This window comes from Harpia harpyja, chromosome 14 (genome assembly GCF_026419915.1).
Source record: "Harpia harpyja isolate bHarHar1 chromosome 14, bHarHar1 primary haplotype, whole genome shotgun sequence".
In the NCBI taxonomy this organism is placed as follows: domain Eukaryota; kingdom Metazoa; phylum Chordata; class Aves; order Accipitriformes; family Accipitridae; genus Harpia; species Harpia harpyja.
In genome coordinates this window covers 40,176,458-40,190,635 of record NC_068953.1, presented here as the reverse complement: position 1 = coordinate 40,190,635, position 14,178 = coordinate 40,176,458, and the positions used below count along the sequence as shown (strand labels likewise).

Here is a 14,178-nt window from a genome sequence, read left to right as displayed (position 1 = left end):
AGGTGTATTTCCACGTGGCTCCCTCGATAGGAGCCTGTCCTGAATCCGGGCACAGCGCTGCCCTGTGCTTGCTGGGGCTGATAAACGCTGCAACGAGCAGCGTCGGTTTTAGAGGCGTAGGTTACCAGACGTAGCCGCCAACAATTGGATTCCAGTTCCAGGAGGTGAAAAACGTCAGGAACGGCTTACGTCAGAGCGTCCCCAGGTAACTGGAGGCCCTCTTGCTTATGACTGTTGTTGCTGTGCTGAAAACCCACGGGTCGAAGTACTGCCTCACGATAACGTAGATGGCAATCTGAGAGACAGCTGTAGAGAGATCTGTAGGTATGTGCATCTGAGAATTCCCTTCGTAGTGCAGCTTCCGATTGTGCCAGCTTTGGTGCTTGACAGTAAGTTTTGTTAAGTGTTAGACTTGTTGTTTTTGCGACTCGTGGTGGTTTGAGCGGTCGTTTGGGTGCCAAGGTAGTAACCGATGATCTGAAGTGAACTGGTACCTTCCTACTTGCCAGTGCTTCATTTGACCTTGAGCTTGATGCTTCTAGCCTAGAAAATAGAGGGGAGGAGGGCAATGCAGTAGCATAGGCGTATACACGCACGCGCGCCTGTATGTACGCGCGCAACGCAGGTGGTATTCATGAGCGGTTCGTCCGTCCGAGGTTGTTAGCGGGATGGGAAGCATTTGACGTGCTGCAAACTTTGTAAATGTTAACTACGGCATTTCCATTGCTCTGCTTTGATGCTGCGCTTCTCTGATGAAGGACTAAAGCGATGCCCTGCTTGGGGGCGCAGTGCCTCGGAGTGTTTGAGGACGAGCAGTGTTACCTGGGGGCGGACAGCTGTGGCTCTCGTGGGACGGCTGCACCGCCTGAAGGCAGACGAAATTCTGGCATTCGTCAAATCGCGTCAGCACGGTTGTGGTGGAGCAAGCGCCAGCACAGGTCACGATCCTCGTCTCCTGTCGACCCTCAGCACATCCTGGTAAACGGAACAGGGTAGCTGTCGAAACAACCACCTTTAGCTGACGATCTTGATGACTGCTGACTTAGGAACCGGGTGCTGTTGGATACCAATGGCAAAAACTGTTTCACCACCTAATTAAAAAAAAAAAAAAACCAAAACCACTAACGTAAGGGGCAAAACTGTAGGATTCGTGTCCTAAAAGAGTTGTCAGATTTGGGAACGTTGTGCTTTTAGTGTCCCTTAAGTGGTGGTGGTGTCTGCATTCCTGCTGCATTTTGTAGCAGTCGTCCTGAAATATTTCTTAGCTACAGGTTTCACTGGAATTTTGTAGATAATGACCTGTGGATTTTAGGATGCTTCTTGGTGTACGTTGAGGTGAAAGGTGTGTATGGCCAGAGGAAGAGTAAAGGTTTGGGTTTTATAGGTATTTATACACAGAGAAATAGACATTAGCGTATACGAGAACGTATTTAAATAACGATGTAATGATTACAGGAACCATACGTTTACGTAATACGTGCACTTTTTACGTACGTGTAGTGGCTTTAGGCTTCAGTACTATACAAAAGAAGTATTGTGGTAGTCAGTTCTTGTGCTGTGTTCCTCAAATCTGCTGGTTTTTTTTTCCCGTTCAACGTGAACTGTACCGGTCTGTTCAGCAATTATTTATTTGGTGCGTGCTTTTCCCCTGAGAAGGAGGACTTGGTCTCAGTCGTCCTTGTTGGCCGTAGCTATGTCCATGGCAGGTGAAATTTCTCGCCGTCTGTTCTGTGTTTTAGTTTCCTTCTCACGCAAACCGTGGTGCCAAACAGTACCCAAAAGGCTCTGGTGCTTCCAGACAGTGGCTTGATGGCCTGCGTAACCTACCTCTAGCCTCATGTCAAGGAATGTCTGAATGGCGTTACAAGGAAATAAGGTAGCGTCCCGCTTTAGGAAGGAAGCGTGTTGGTTTTGAAACCCTTGGGTAGGACAGGAGGAGCTTGCCGTCTTGGGTCAGTGATGAGTGTTGGCATGTATTATCTGATCTAGAGTTGATGTCTATCACCGCTTTAGCTCTAGAATTACTCTGAGGCCCAGGAAGCTCCAGTTTCCTTAGGCTGCGCCCTTGGGCTCTTCCAAAGTACGGCATCAAATTGCTGTCACAAACTCTAACCCAGCGTAAGGAGAAGGGGGCGCGGTTTGAGTTTTCTTCCGTTTCGGCGCGAGGGAGGTGGAGTTGTTAGGTTAATGCTGGCTGTTACTGGGAGATGCTGTCACGTTAACCGAATGCCACTCTGCATACCCAAAGTTGAACAGTGTTAGCAAATGCTGGTGTAGAGGTTTGGTGGTGAGCTTAACCAGCCTGTCTTAACGAGCATGCCTGTTCTTAATTCACAAACACCGTTTAGTCCCACCTCCACATCCAGAATGTTTGAAAGGTCGTGTCACATCTTCCCTTGGTCACAGTTAAGAGTCAGGTGTTCAGATTTTCTTTTTAAGGAGCGTGCTGTGGTTCTGTCTTTTCTGTTGGGGTTGGTCCTGTTATTTCTGAAATGCACTTACAGCTCAACTGAAGGAGTCTGATACCTGATGTAGCAGAGATGACGACGTGGTTTATTACTTCCGTTTTGGGGATTTCTTAGGGAGAAATGACTTGCATCGGTGTGACCCCAGAATTAGGTTGTTTCAGAGTTTGTGGCTAGGTTCCGCTGGAAAAGTTGACTTTGGTGTAGTAATGACTCAAAGCGTGTGGTAGGAGAGCTCTGTTGGTGTGGCTGCGCCGAGCAATCGTTCAGCTGCACGTGTAGCTGCTTTGGTTTAGCTTCCAGGTGGGAGTATGCCAAAGAAAACTTGCAACTGTAGTCAGCCTTGCTCCAAAACCAAAATGCTTTCTGCTTCTGCCCAGGTATCCGAGAGAGCCCTGAACATTCCAGGCAGGCCAAGAGTTGTGCCCCAGTATCTCTGAGAGTCCACAGCTCTGCAGTTCTCCAGTAGGGCACTACAGGTAAAGTGTAAGATCACGTAGCTCTTTGCAAGTTACGCCATTGGAGTTTATTTGGCTCTCTGGCTATACACACCAGCTGAAAAGGCATCGTTTGCTTTTATGCGCGGTAAACGCACGGATCGCTCGAGTTGTCACGTGCGCTTGTCTCTTATTGAGGGAGTTATCTGTGGGATGGAAAAGGAAAGACAGTACGTGGCCACTTTGTAGTTAGGGGGTTTTTTTTGTTCGCTGTAAAACCTGGGGTTTTAGCACGTTGCTCCATATTTTCAACGGTGATCTGAATGTATTTTTGTTTTTAAAAAAATAATCCTTCTTTCTTTCCCTACCCCCCTGCGCTCTAGGAGAAAGAGCTACAAGGTTCTCCCTCTGCGCTGCAGCAATCCTGGCACTTGTGGTAAGACCCGTATCGTCGCTTGCACAGGTACAGACTCTTCCCATTAGCACTGCAGAAGCACCTGCAGTAATGAGCTTGGTTAGGATATAGAGTGGATTGGTTGCTGTTCTGCCTTGCAGGGAAAACTGGATGCTTTGGATGTGGGGAAAGCAGAAGGGTTTGTTTTGTTCCTGTGTGAGCTCGGGTGGAGGATTTGGTTGTGAATTGCATGCAGGACAGGTGAGTTTTTTCTTGGTTTCTTGGTTGGTTTTGGGTTTTTTTTTTTCATGCGGAGGTGCTTTAAATTAGCCAGCACCACATAACTGCCTATAAAAGTTTCTTTCCGACGTCTGTGTCACCCGATGCTGTGGGGGCAGCGAGGCTCTTGATGTTAAAGCTCCTTGGTAGAATGAGAGCTGGCCGCAGGGTTGGAGTGACACGCAGAGCTTTATTATTCTAGAAAGACTTTAGCAATCGGTGTAGCTTATTGCTACGCAGAATTGTCTAGCGACGAGCATAGCTTTCCTGTGAGCTAAATCTTCGGTTCCTTAGACTTTCTCAGTCACCTGGACCCTCTGCAGATCTGGTCAAATGCTTACTAATTAGTGCACGATACAATAATCATAATCTAGACCCCGACTTCAAATAAAGTCCAGGAGTCCCTCGCTGAGTCCTGGGAGGAGGAAGAGCCACGGAGGCGGTGTCCCAGCGTTTTAGCTGACGGCGAGGGTGTTCCCGCTTCCCGATCCGCCACGGTGCAGGTGTCCCCTGTATTGCACCGGGGCGTGCTGGTCACAAATCCATCAGCGATGCCCGTTGACGTCCCTCCCTTGTTTGCCAAGCGCCTCTCCCTTGGTTAAAGTAAATGAACAGATAGGTGGGCAGATCTGAGAAGCCGGGTAGACAGTCGGGAGGTTCTGATTTGGGGAGGAAGAGCCAAAACCAAACCAACCCAAACAGGTATTAAGTAATCCAAATTAGGCAGCCTTCTTTCCTTCCTACCGCGGAGAGGTCTGGAAAGTGCCTGTTGCTTGGGAAGCTGGCAGAGCACTTCTCAGTTCGAGGTGAAGAGAAGGCACTGCTGGACCTCAAGCGTTTCCCCATCTTCAGAATTTTTCTGCTGGCTTTGAAAAAGTCATGACGTAGCCAATCAGGTGGCCAGTTTTCCCGCCAGAAGAAGGTCTTGCCCTTAGCCAGTCGATTTAAAAGTGGACCTCTCTCCCTTGGTTTGCCTTGCAGGCAGCCTACTTCTAGCCATGCATCTGACTTTCCCTGCTAGAGGCATACTTGATCTTGTGTCCCTTTCTGAAGTTTGTATGCACCTGTCTTGCAGGTTAGTAGTGAAATCGGTTATCCCTCTGGCTACAGGTCCATCTTGGTACTTTGTGGGAAGGTTGCCAGCGTAGGTGGAGGGAGTCCTTTGTGTTGGACTGAGAGCGGGTGATTAGCGGGGCTCTCGTAGCCGTGTCTGCTCAGGCTTGTACTTGATGTTACATTCCTACGTTCGCTGTTTTGCTCCAGTGCTAGGGTTTTGGGGAGGTCTGGTAACAAAACGCAAAGCCCACCCAACCATAAAAAGCAGCTGAGACGTTCAGGAGGAGACTGAAATATAGAGATGTATTGGAGAAAATGTAGTTAGGACTTTTCTGTTTTCACAAGTGCAAAAGAGTAGGTTAGCAACGGAGTGAGATAAGTGACTGCTACAAATCTATGACGTGACTAAAGCGACCGTTTTGGAAGTAGTATTGATGGGATTCTCCTGTTGTATCTTCATGTGAGTGACGAAGGAGGGAGTGACATTGTTTCCTTGTAACTTTGTCTTCACAACAACCAAAAAAACCTGCTGTCACTTGGCTGCTTATGGTCAAGAGTTGTGTTGTACGGGAAATCAGTATTTGTGTCTCATGGCAGACTTGACTCTTTAGTGGCCTCTGTGCCCTTTTGGCTGGAAAGGGTACCCAAGCAGAGCAGTCGTAGATCACAAGTCCTTGTACGTGGGTAGCGTGATGTAATCCTTCAAAGTTAATTTGATCTCAGATCATGAAATAAAACTGAAATAATTAGGGACCGTCTTCCACGTTCCCTCGTTGTTAAAAATAAAAATACCCCCGAAATACTCCAGAATTCCATACCTGGGGGCGGAGTAGATGATCTCAAGAAGAGCCTTCCACCCTCAATGATTCCGTGAGTCTGTTCAGTCATGGAAACGCGGGAGCAAGTTGGAGGACTGTGTTTCAGCTTGCAAATACAGTAGGAACGTTCTTCAAATAGTGGTGTCAGAAGAGGTAGCGTAAGGGTTTTGAGAGAAGTTGAAATGGTTCTGAAGGAAGGCATCGGAGCGTCGTGCCACGGGGCAGGGCAGGAGGCAGTGCTCGGCAGGACCCCGCTGTAGCGGCCCTGGGTGCCCGCCTGCCCCCGGGGAGGCCTCGGGCTCTGCGTCAGGCCCCCTCGGCGGGATGGATCTCGGTCTCCCGCTGGCGGGGGCGGTCAGCGGCGAGCTGGCGCTTCGGTTCGCCTCGGCTCGCCTCAGCCTGGGCGGTCGGGAGGTTTCCTTCACGCCCCTTCCCTGGGGAGGGTTTGGCCAGGCCGGGAAGCGAGGCGGGAACGTGCCCCGCGGTGAGGGTGGACGGAGAAAGGTCTGTGTCCAGAGAGGCACTTAGTGCTGAGGAGCTGCCCGAATTGCCCCCGGGCACGGAACCCCCCCGAGCCGCCGCCGCCGCCGCCACCCCTGAGCTGACGTTTTGTTGGTGCTTTTTGAAGGGGACGCCGCGCCGGGAGGCGAGAAGAAAGCCTGATGCCCCCCCCGAGCACGTTTCTTTTGGAGAAACGCGTGGCCTGTAGAGCTTCGTTTGGGACAAGGAGAGGTGACTGGGTAAGCGTCGACTTGTTTCAGCACAGCTGTGCTTTTCTGAAGGGTAGCAATCGCCACGTCCCGTCCCGCGTGGGGAGTTAGGGGTCGGGTGGGTGCTCCCCAGCCCCTTCTCTCTTGCCCTGCGGTCCCCCGTGACGTACAAACGGGAGCTGCTTTGTTAGTTCCCCAGGGCCTGGGGTGGGTGTCGGCATGTATTATCTGAGCGTAAATCTGAAGGTGGCCAGTTTAGCTCTAGAATCACCGAGGCCTGGGAAGCGAACTCGGCGTGGCTCCTTTACGTGCAAGGAGGCTGTAGGTGTATTTCCACGTGGCTCCCTCGATAGGAGCCTGTCCTGAATCCGGGCACAGCGCTGCCCTGTGCTTGCTGGGGCTGATAAACGCTGCAACGAGCAGCGTCGGTTTTAGAGGCGTAGGTTACCAGACGTAGCCGCCAACAATTGGATTCCAGTTCCAGGAGGTGAAAAACGTCAGGAACGGCTTACGTCAGAGCGTCCCCAGGTAACTGGAGGCCCTCTTGCTTATGACTGTTGTTGCTGTGCTGAAAACCCACGGGTCGAAGTACTGCCTCACGATAACGTAGATGGCAATCTGAGAGACAGCTGTAGAGAGATCTGTAGGTATGTGCATCTGAGAATTCCCTTCGTAGTGCAGCTTCCGATTGTGCCAGCTTTGGTGCTTGACAGTAAGTTTTGTTAAGTGTTAGACTTGTTGTTTTTGCGACTCGTGGTGGTTTGAGCGGTCGTTTGGGTGCCAAGGTAGTAACCGATGATCTGAAGTGAACTGGTACCTTCCTACTTGCCAGTGCTTCATTTGACCTTGAGCTTGATGCTTCTAGCCTAGAAAATAGAGGGGAGGAGGGCAATGCAGTAGCATAGGCGTATACACGCACGCGCGCCTGTATGTACGCGCGCAACGCAGGTGGTATTCATGAGCGGTTCGTCCGTCCGAGGTTGTTAGCGGGATGGGAAGCATTTGACGTGCTGCAAACTTTGTAAATGTTAACTACGGCATTTCCATTGCTCTGCTTTGATGCTGCGCTTCTCTGATGAAGGACTAAAGCGATGCCCTGCTTGGGGGCGCAGTGCCTCGGAGTGTTTGAGGACGAGCAGTGTTACCTGGGGGCGGACAGCTGTGGCTCTCGTGGGACGGCTGCACCGCCTGAAGGCAGACGAAATTCTGGCATTCGTCAAATCGCGTCAGCACGGTTGTGGTGGAGCAAGCGCCAGCACAGGTCACGATCCTCGTCTCCTGTCGACCCTCAGCACATCCTGGTAAACGGAACAGGGTAGCTGTCGAAACAACCACCTTTAGCTGACGATCTTGATGACTGCTGACTTAGGAACCGGGTGCTGTTGGATACCAATGGCAAAAACTGTTTCACCACCTAATTAAAAAAAAAAAAAAACCAAAACCACTAACGTAAGGGGCAAAACTGTAGGATTCGTGTCCTAAAAGAGTTGTCAGATTTGGGAACGTTGTGCTTTTAGTGTCCCTTAAGTGGTGGTGGTGTCTGCATTCCTGCTGCATTTTGTAGCAGTCGTCCTGAAATATTTCTTAGCTACAGGTTTCACTGGAATTTTGTAGATAATGACCTGTGGATTTTAGGATGCTTCTTGGTGTACGTTGAGGTGAAAGGTGTGTATGGCCAGAGGAAGAGTAAAGGTTTGGGTTTTATAGGTATTTATACACAGAGAAATAGACATTAGCGTATACGAGAACGTATTTAAATAACGATGTAATGATTACAGGAACCATACGTTTACGTAATACATGCACTTTTTACGTACGTGTAGTGGCTTTAGGCTTCAGTACTATACAAAAGAAGTATTGTGGTAGTCAGTTCTTGTGCTGTGTTCCTCAAATCTGCTGGTTTTTTTTTCCCGTTCAACGTGAACTGTACCGGTCTGTTCAGCAATTATTTATTTGGTGCGTGCTTTTCCCCTGAGAAGGAGGACTTGGTCTCAGTCGTCCTTGTTGGCCGTAGCTATGTCCATGGCAGGTGAAATTTCTCGCCGTCTGTTCTGTGTTTTAGTTTCCTTCTCACGCAAACCGTGGTGCCAAACAGTACCCAAAAGGCTCTGGTGCTTCCAGACAGTGGCTTGATGGCCTGCGTAACCTACCTCTAGCCTCATGTCAAGGAATGTCTGAATGGCGTTACAAGGAAATAAGGTAGCGTCCCGCTTTAGGAAGGAAGCGTGTTGGTTTTGAAACCCTTGGGTAGGACAGGAGGAGCTTGCCGTCTTGGGTCAGTGATGAGTGTTGGCATGTATTATCTGATCTAGAGTTGATGTCTATCACCGCTTTAGCTCTAGAATTACTCTGAGGCCCAGGAAGCTCCAGTTTCCTTAGGCTGCGCCCTTGGGCTCTTCCAAAGTACGGCATCAAATTGCTGTCACAAACTCTAACCCAGCGTAAGGAGAAGGGGGCGCGGTTTGAGTTTTCTTCCGTTTCGGCGCGAGGGAGGTGGAGTTGTTAGGTTAATGCTGGCTGTTACTGGGAGATGCTGTCACGTTAACCGAATGCCACTCTGCATACCCAAAGTTGAACAGTGTTAGCAAATGCTGGTGTAGAGGTTTGGTGGTGAGCTTAACCAGCCTGTCTTAACGAGCATGCCTGTTCTTAATTCACAAACACCGTTTAGTCCCACCTCCACATCCAGAATGTTTGAAAGGTCGTGTCACATCTTCCCTTGGTCACAGTTAAGAGTCAGGTGTTCAGATTTTCTTTTTAAGGAGCGTGCTGTGGTTCTGTCTTTTCTGTTGGGGTTGGTCCTGTTATTTCTGAAATGCACTTACAGCTCAACTGAAGGAGTCTGATACCTGATGTAGCAGAGATGACGACGTGGTTTATTACTTCCGTTTTGGGGATTTCTTAGGGAGAAATGACTTGCATCGGTGTGACCCCAGAATTAGGTTGTTTCAGAGTTTGTGGCTAGGTTCCGCTGGAAAAGTTGACTTTGGTGTAGTAATGACTCAAAGCGTGTGGTAGGAGAGCTCTGTTGGTGTGGCTGCGCCGAGCAATCGTTCAGCTGCACGTGTAGCTGCTTTGGTTTAGCTTCCAGGTGGGAGTATGCCAAAGAAAACTTGCAACTGTAGTCAGCCTTGCTCCAAAACCAAAATGCTTTCTGCTTCTGCCCAGGTATCCGAGAGAGCCCTGAACATTCCAGGCAGGCCAAGAGTTGTGCCCCAGTATCTCTGAGAGTCCACAGCTCTGCAGTTCTCCAGTAGGGCACTACAGGTAAAGTGTAAGATCACGTAGCTCTTTGCAAGTTACGCCATTGGAGTTTATTTGGCTCTCTGGCTATACACACCAGCTGAAAAGGCATCGTTTGCTTTTATGCGCGGTAAACGCACGGATCGCTCGAGTTGTCACGTGCGCTTGTCTCTTATTGAGGGAGTTATCTGTGGGATGGAAAAGGAAAGACAGTACGTGGCCACTTTGTAGTTAGGGGTTTTTTTTTGTTCGCTGTAAAACCTGGGGTTTTAGCACGTTGCTCCATATTTTCAACGGTGATCTGAATGTATTTTTGTTTTTAAAAAAATAATCCTTCTTTCTTTCCCTACCCCCCTGCGCTCTAGGAGAAAGAGCTACAAGGTTCTCCCTCTGCGCTGCAGCAATCCTGGCACTTGTGGTAAGACCCGTATCGTCGCTTGCACAGGTACAGACTCTTCCCATTAGCACTGCAGAAGCACCTGCAGTAATGAGCTTGGTTAGGATATAGAGTGGATTGGTTGCTGTTCTGCCTTGCAGGGAAAACTGGATGCTTTGGATGTGGGGAAAGCAGAAGGGTTTGTTTTGTTCCTGTGTGAGCTCGGGTGGAGGATTTGGTTGTGAATTGCATGCAGGACAGGTGAGTTTTTTCTTGGTTTCTTGGTTGGTTTTGGTTTTTTTTTTTTCATACGGAGGTGCTTTAAATTAGCCAGCACCACATAACTGCCTATAAAAGTTTCTTTCCGACGTCTGTGTCACCCAATGCTGTGGGGGGCAGCGAGGCTCTTGATGTTAAAGCTCCTTGGTAGAATGAGAGCTGGCCGCAGGGTTGGAGTGACACGCAGAGCTTTATTATTCTAGAAAGACTTTAGCAATCGGTGTAGCTTATTGCTACGCAGAATTGTCTAGCGACGAGCATAGCTTTCCTGTGAGCTAAATCTTCGGTTCCTTAGACTTTTTCAGTCACCTGACCCTCTGCAGATCTGGTCAAATGCTTACTAATTAGTGCATGATACAATAATCATAATCTAGACCCCGACTTCAAATAAAGTCCAGGAGTCCCTCGCTGAGTCCTGGGAGGAGGAAGAGCCACGGAGGCGGTGTCCCAGCGTTTTAGCTGACGGCGAGGGTGTTCCCGCTTCCCGATCCGCCACGGTGCAGGTGTCCCCTGTATTGCACCGGGGCGTGCTGGTCACAAATCCATCAGCGATGCCCGTTGACGTCCCTCCCTTGTTTGCCAAGCGCCTCTCCCTTGGTTAAAGTAAATGAACAAATAGGTGGGCAGATCTGAGAAGCCGGGTAGACAGTCGGGAGGTTCTGATTTGGGGAGGAAGAGCCAAAACCAAACCAACCCAAACAGGTATTAAGTAATCCAAATTAGGCAGCCTTCTTTCCTTCCTACCGTGGAGAGGTCTGGAAAGTGCCTGTTGCTTGGGAAGCTGGCAGAGCACTTCTCAGTTCGAGGTGAAGAGGAGGCACTGCTGGACCTCAAGCGTTTCCCCATCTTCAGAATTTTTCTGCTGGCTTTGAAAAAGTCATGACGTAGCCAATCAGGTGGCCAGTTTTCCCGCCAGAAGAAGGTCTTGCCCTTAGCCAGTCGATTTAAAAGTGGACCTCTCTCCCTTGGTTTGCCTTGCAGGCAGCCTACTTCTAGCCATGCATCTGACTTTCCTTGCTAGAGGCATACTTGATCTTGTGTCCCTTTCTGAAGTTTGTATGCACCTGTCTTGCAGGTTAGTAGTGAAATCGGTTATCCCTCTGGCTACAGGTCCATCTTGGTACTTTGTGGGAAGGTTGCCAGCGTAGGTGGAGGGAGTCCTTTGTGTTGGACTGAGAGCGGGTGATTAGCGGGGCTCTCGTAGCCGTGTCTGCTCAGGCTTGTACTTGATGTTACATTCCTACGTTCGCTGTTTTGCTCCAGTGCTAGGGTTTTGGGGAGGTCTGGTAACAAAACGCAAAGCCCACCCAACCATAAAAAGCAGCTGAGACGTTCAGGAGGAGACTGAAATATAGAGATGTATTGGAGAAAATGTAGTTAGGACTTTTCTGTTTTCACAAGTGCAAAAGAGTAGGTTAGCAACGGAGTGAGATAAGTGACTGCTACAAATCTATGACGTGACTAAAGCGACCGTTTTGGAAGTAGTATTGATGGGATTCTCCTGTTGTATCTTCATGTGAGTGACGAAGGAGGGAGTGACATTGTTTCCTTGTAACTTTGTCTTCACAACAACCAAAAAAAACTGCTGTCACTTGGCTGCTTATGGTCAAGAGTTGTGTTGTACGGGAAATCAGTATTTGTGTCTCATGGCAGACTTGACTCTTTAGTGGCCTCTGTGCCCTTTTGGCTGGAAAGGGTACCCAAGCAGAGCAGTCGTAGATCACAAGTCCTTGTACGTGGGTAGCGTGATGTAATCCTTCAAAGTGACCCGGAAGAAGAATGATTTTAAATGGCGCCCTGAACAACAACAAACCTTTGATCAAATTACGTGGGATATTGTTCATGCAGTAGCCCTTGGATCAATCCGGGCAGGAGAAGATGTTAAAAATGTGCTCTATACTGCAGCCGTGGAGAATGGCCCTACCTGGAGCCTCTGGCAGACAGTACCTGGGGAGACCCGAGGCCAACCCCTGGGGTTTTGGACTCGAGGATATCGAGAATCCGAGGCTCGCTATACTCCAACTGAAAAAGAGATATTGGCAGCATATGAAGGAGTTCGAACTGCCTCAGAAGTGGTTGGTACTGAAACACAGCTCCTCTTAGCACCCCGACTGCCAGTGCTGGGCTGGATGTTCAAAGGGAGGGTCTCCTCTACACATCACGCGACTGATGCCACGTGGAGTAAGTGGATTGCACTGATCACACAACGGGCCCGCATAGGAAACCCCAGTTGCCCAGGAATTTTAGAAGGGATCACGGACTGGCCAGAAGGCAAAGATTTTGGAATGTCACCAGAGGAGGAGGTGACACGTGCTGAAGAAGCCCAGCTGTATAATAAACTGCCAGAAAATGAGAGGCAATATACCCTGTTCACTGACTGATCCTGTCGCATTGTGGGAAAGCATCAGAGGTGGAAGGCTGCTGTATGGAGTCCTACACGACAAGTCACAGAAACTGCCGAAGGAGAAGGTCAATTGAGTCAGTTTGCAGAGGTGAAAGCCATCCAGCTAGCGTTAGACGTTGCTGAAAGGGAAAAGTGGCCAGTGCTCTATCTCTCTACTGACTCATGGATGGTGGCAAATGCCCTATGGGGGTGGTTACAGCAATGGAAGCAGAGCAAGTGGCAGCACAGAGGTAAACTCATTTGAGCTGCCGCACTGTGGCAAGATATTGCGTCCCGGCTAGAGAATCTGCTTGTAAAAGTACGTCATGTAGATGCTCACGTACCCAAGAGTCAGGCCACTGAAGAACATCAAAATAACCAACAGGTGGATCAGGCTGCCAAGATTGAAGTGTCTCAGGTGGACCTGGACTGGCAACATAAGGGTGAGCTATTTATGGCTCGCTGGGCCCATGATACTTCAGGCCGTCAGGGAAGAGATGCAGCATATAGATGGGCTCGTGGTCGAGGGGTGGACTTGACCATGGACACTATGGCACAGGTTATCCATGAATGTGAAACATGTGCTGCAATTAAGCAAGCCAAGCGGTTAAAGCCCCTGTGGTATGGAGGGCGATGGCTGAAATATAAATATGGGGAAGCCTGGCAGATTGACTATATCGCACTCCCACAAACTCACCAAGGCAAGTGCTATGTGCTCACGATGGTGGAAGCAACCACCAGATGGCTGGAAACATATTCTGTACCCCATGCCACTGCCCGGAACACTATCCTGGGCCTTGAAAAGCAGGTCTTGTGGCGGCATGGCACCCCAGAAAGAATTGAGTCAGACAACGGGACTCATTTCCAAAACAACCTCATAGACACCTGGGCCAAAGAGCATGGCATTGAGTGGGTGTATCATATTCCCTATCATGCACCAGCCTCTGGGAAAATTGAGCCATACAATGGACTGTTAAAGACTACATTGAAAGCAATGGGGGGGTGGAACTTTCAAACATTGGGATACACATTTAGCAAAAGCCACCTGGTTAGTCAACACCAGAGGATCTGCCAGTCAGGGTGGCCCTGCCCAGTCAGAATTTTTACATACTGTAGAAGGGGATAAAGTCCCTGTAGTGCACATAAAATATGTTAGGGAAGACAGTCTGGGTTACTCCTGCCTCAGGCAAAGGTAAACCCATTCGTGGGATTGCTTTTGCTCAAGGGCCTGGGTGCACTTGGTGGGTAATGCGAAAAGATGGAGAAATCCGATGTGTGCCTCAAGGGGATTTGATTTTAGGTGAGACTAGCCAGAAGTAAACTGTATGATATGAGTTGCTATATAACCCTGCTACTGTATGTTATCCTTACTATAACTGTTATGTGCTATATCCATAGTACTATAGTAAGAATCACTTAGATCAAGCAAGAATGAACTGTGATAAAACTGAGCAAAGCACAGTAGTGATGGAACCAGAACTGACTCCAGCATGCAACAATCCAACGGTGCACACCATCCTCCTGCTGCGTCAAATGTCACCTGCTCGTTGCACCGCACTGAAGCCCAATTCTGCTCTACCAACAGAGAGGACTTTGCACCATCCCTCCTGCTCAAAAAGACTGGTATGACAGATGGAGGCCAGAGTCAGGAACTAAATGAACTCAACAAATATTTTATGAACGTGACCCATAAACTAAAGGAATGATATCTCTGTGTGTGTATACATATATACATATA

At 49.2% G+C, this 14,178-nt stretch overlaps 1 long non-coding RNA gene and 2 other non-coding genes across 12 annotated transcripts in view; all 3 read left to right on the top strand.

Moving 5' to 3' along the window:
• The window catches only part of LOC128150791 (uncharacterized), a 30,384-nt gene that overhangs the window by 13,377 nt on the left and 2,829 nt on the right, over window positions 1-14,178 (top strand). For 2 of the 10 annotated variants that reach the window (XR_008238180.1, XR_008238184.1), the window contains 9 exons: window positions 1,740-1,876; window positions 2,846-2,944; window positions 3,286-3,365; window positions 3,458-3,557; window positions 8,222-8,358; window positions 9,328-9,426; window positions 9,768-9,847; window positions 9,940-10,039; window positions 10,456-11,649. This is a non-coding gene — a long non-coding RNA (uncharacterized LOC128150791). Of the gene's footprint in view, window positions 1-1,739; window positions 1,877-2,845; window positions 2,945-3,285; window positions 3,366-3,457; window positions 3,558-8,221; window positions 8,359-9,327; window positions 9,427-9,767; window positions 9,848-9,939; window positions 10,040-10,455; window positions 11,650-14,178 lie in introns of those variants that run through there. The other 8 variants (XR_008238183.1, XR_008238176.1, XR_008238177.1 and 5 more) reach the window with 7 other exon arrangements.
• LOC128151566 (small nucleolar RNA SNORD45) lies at window positions 1,952-2,036 on the top strand. Its single transcript, XR_008238421.1, has one exon. It is a non-coding gene; the product is annotated as a small nucleolar RNA SNORD45 (small nucleolar RNA).
• LOC128151565 (small nucleolar RNA SNORD45) lies at window positions 8,434-8,518 on the top strand. The gene has a single exon (XR_008238420.1). It is a non-coding gene; the product is annotated as a small nucleolar RNA SNORD45 (small nucleolar RNA).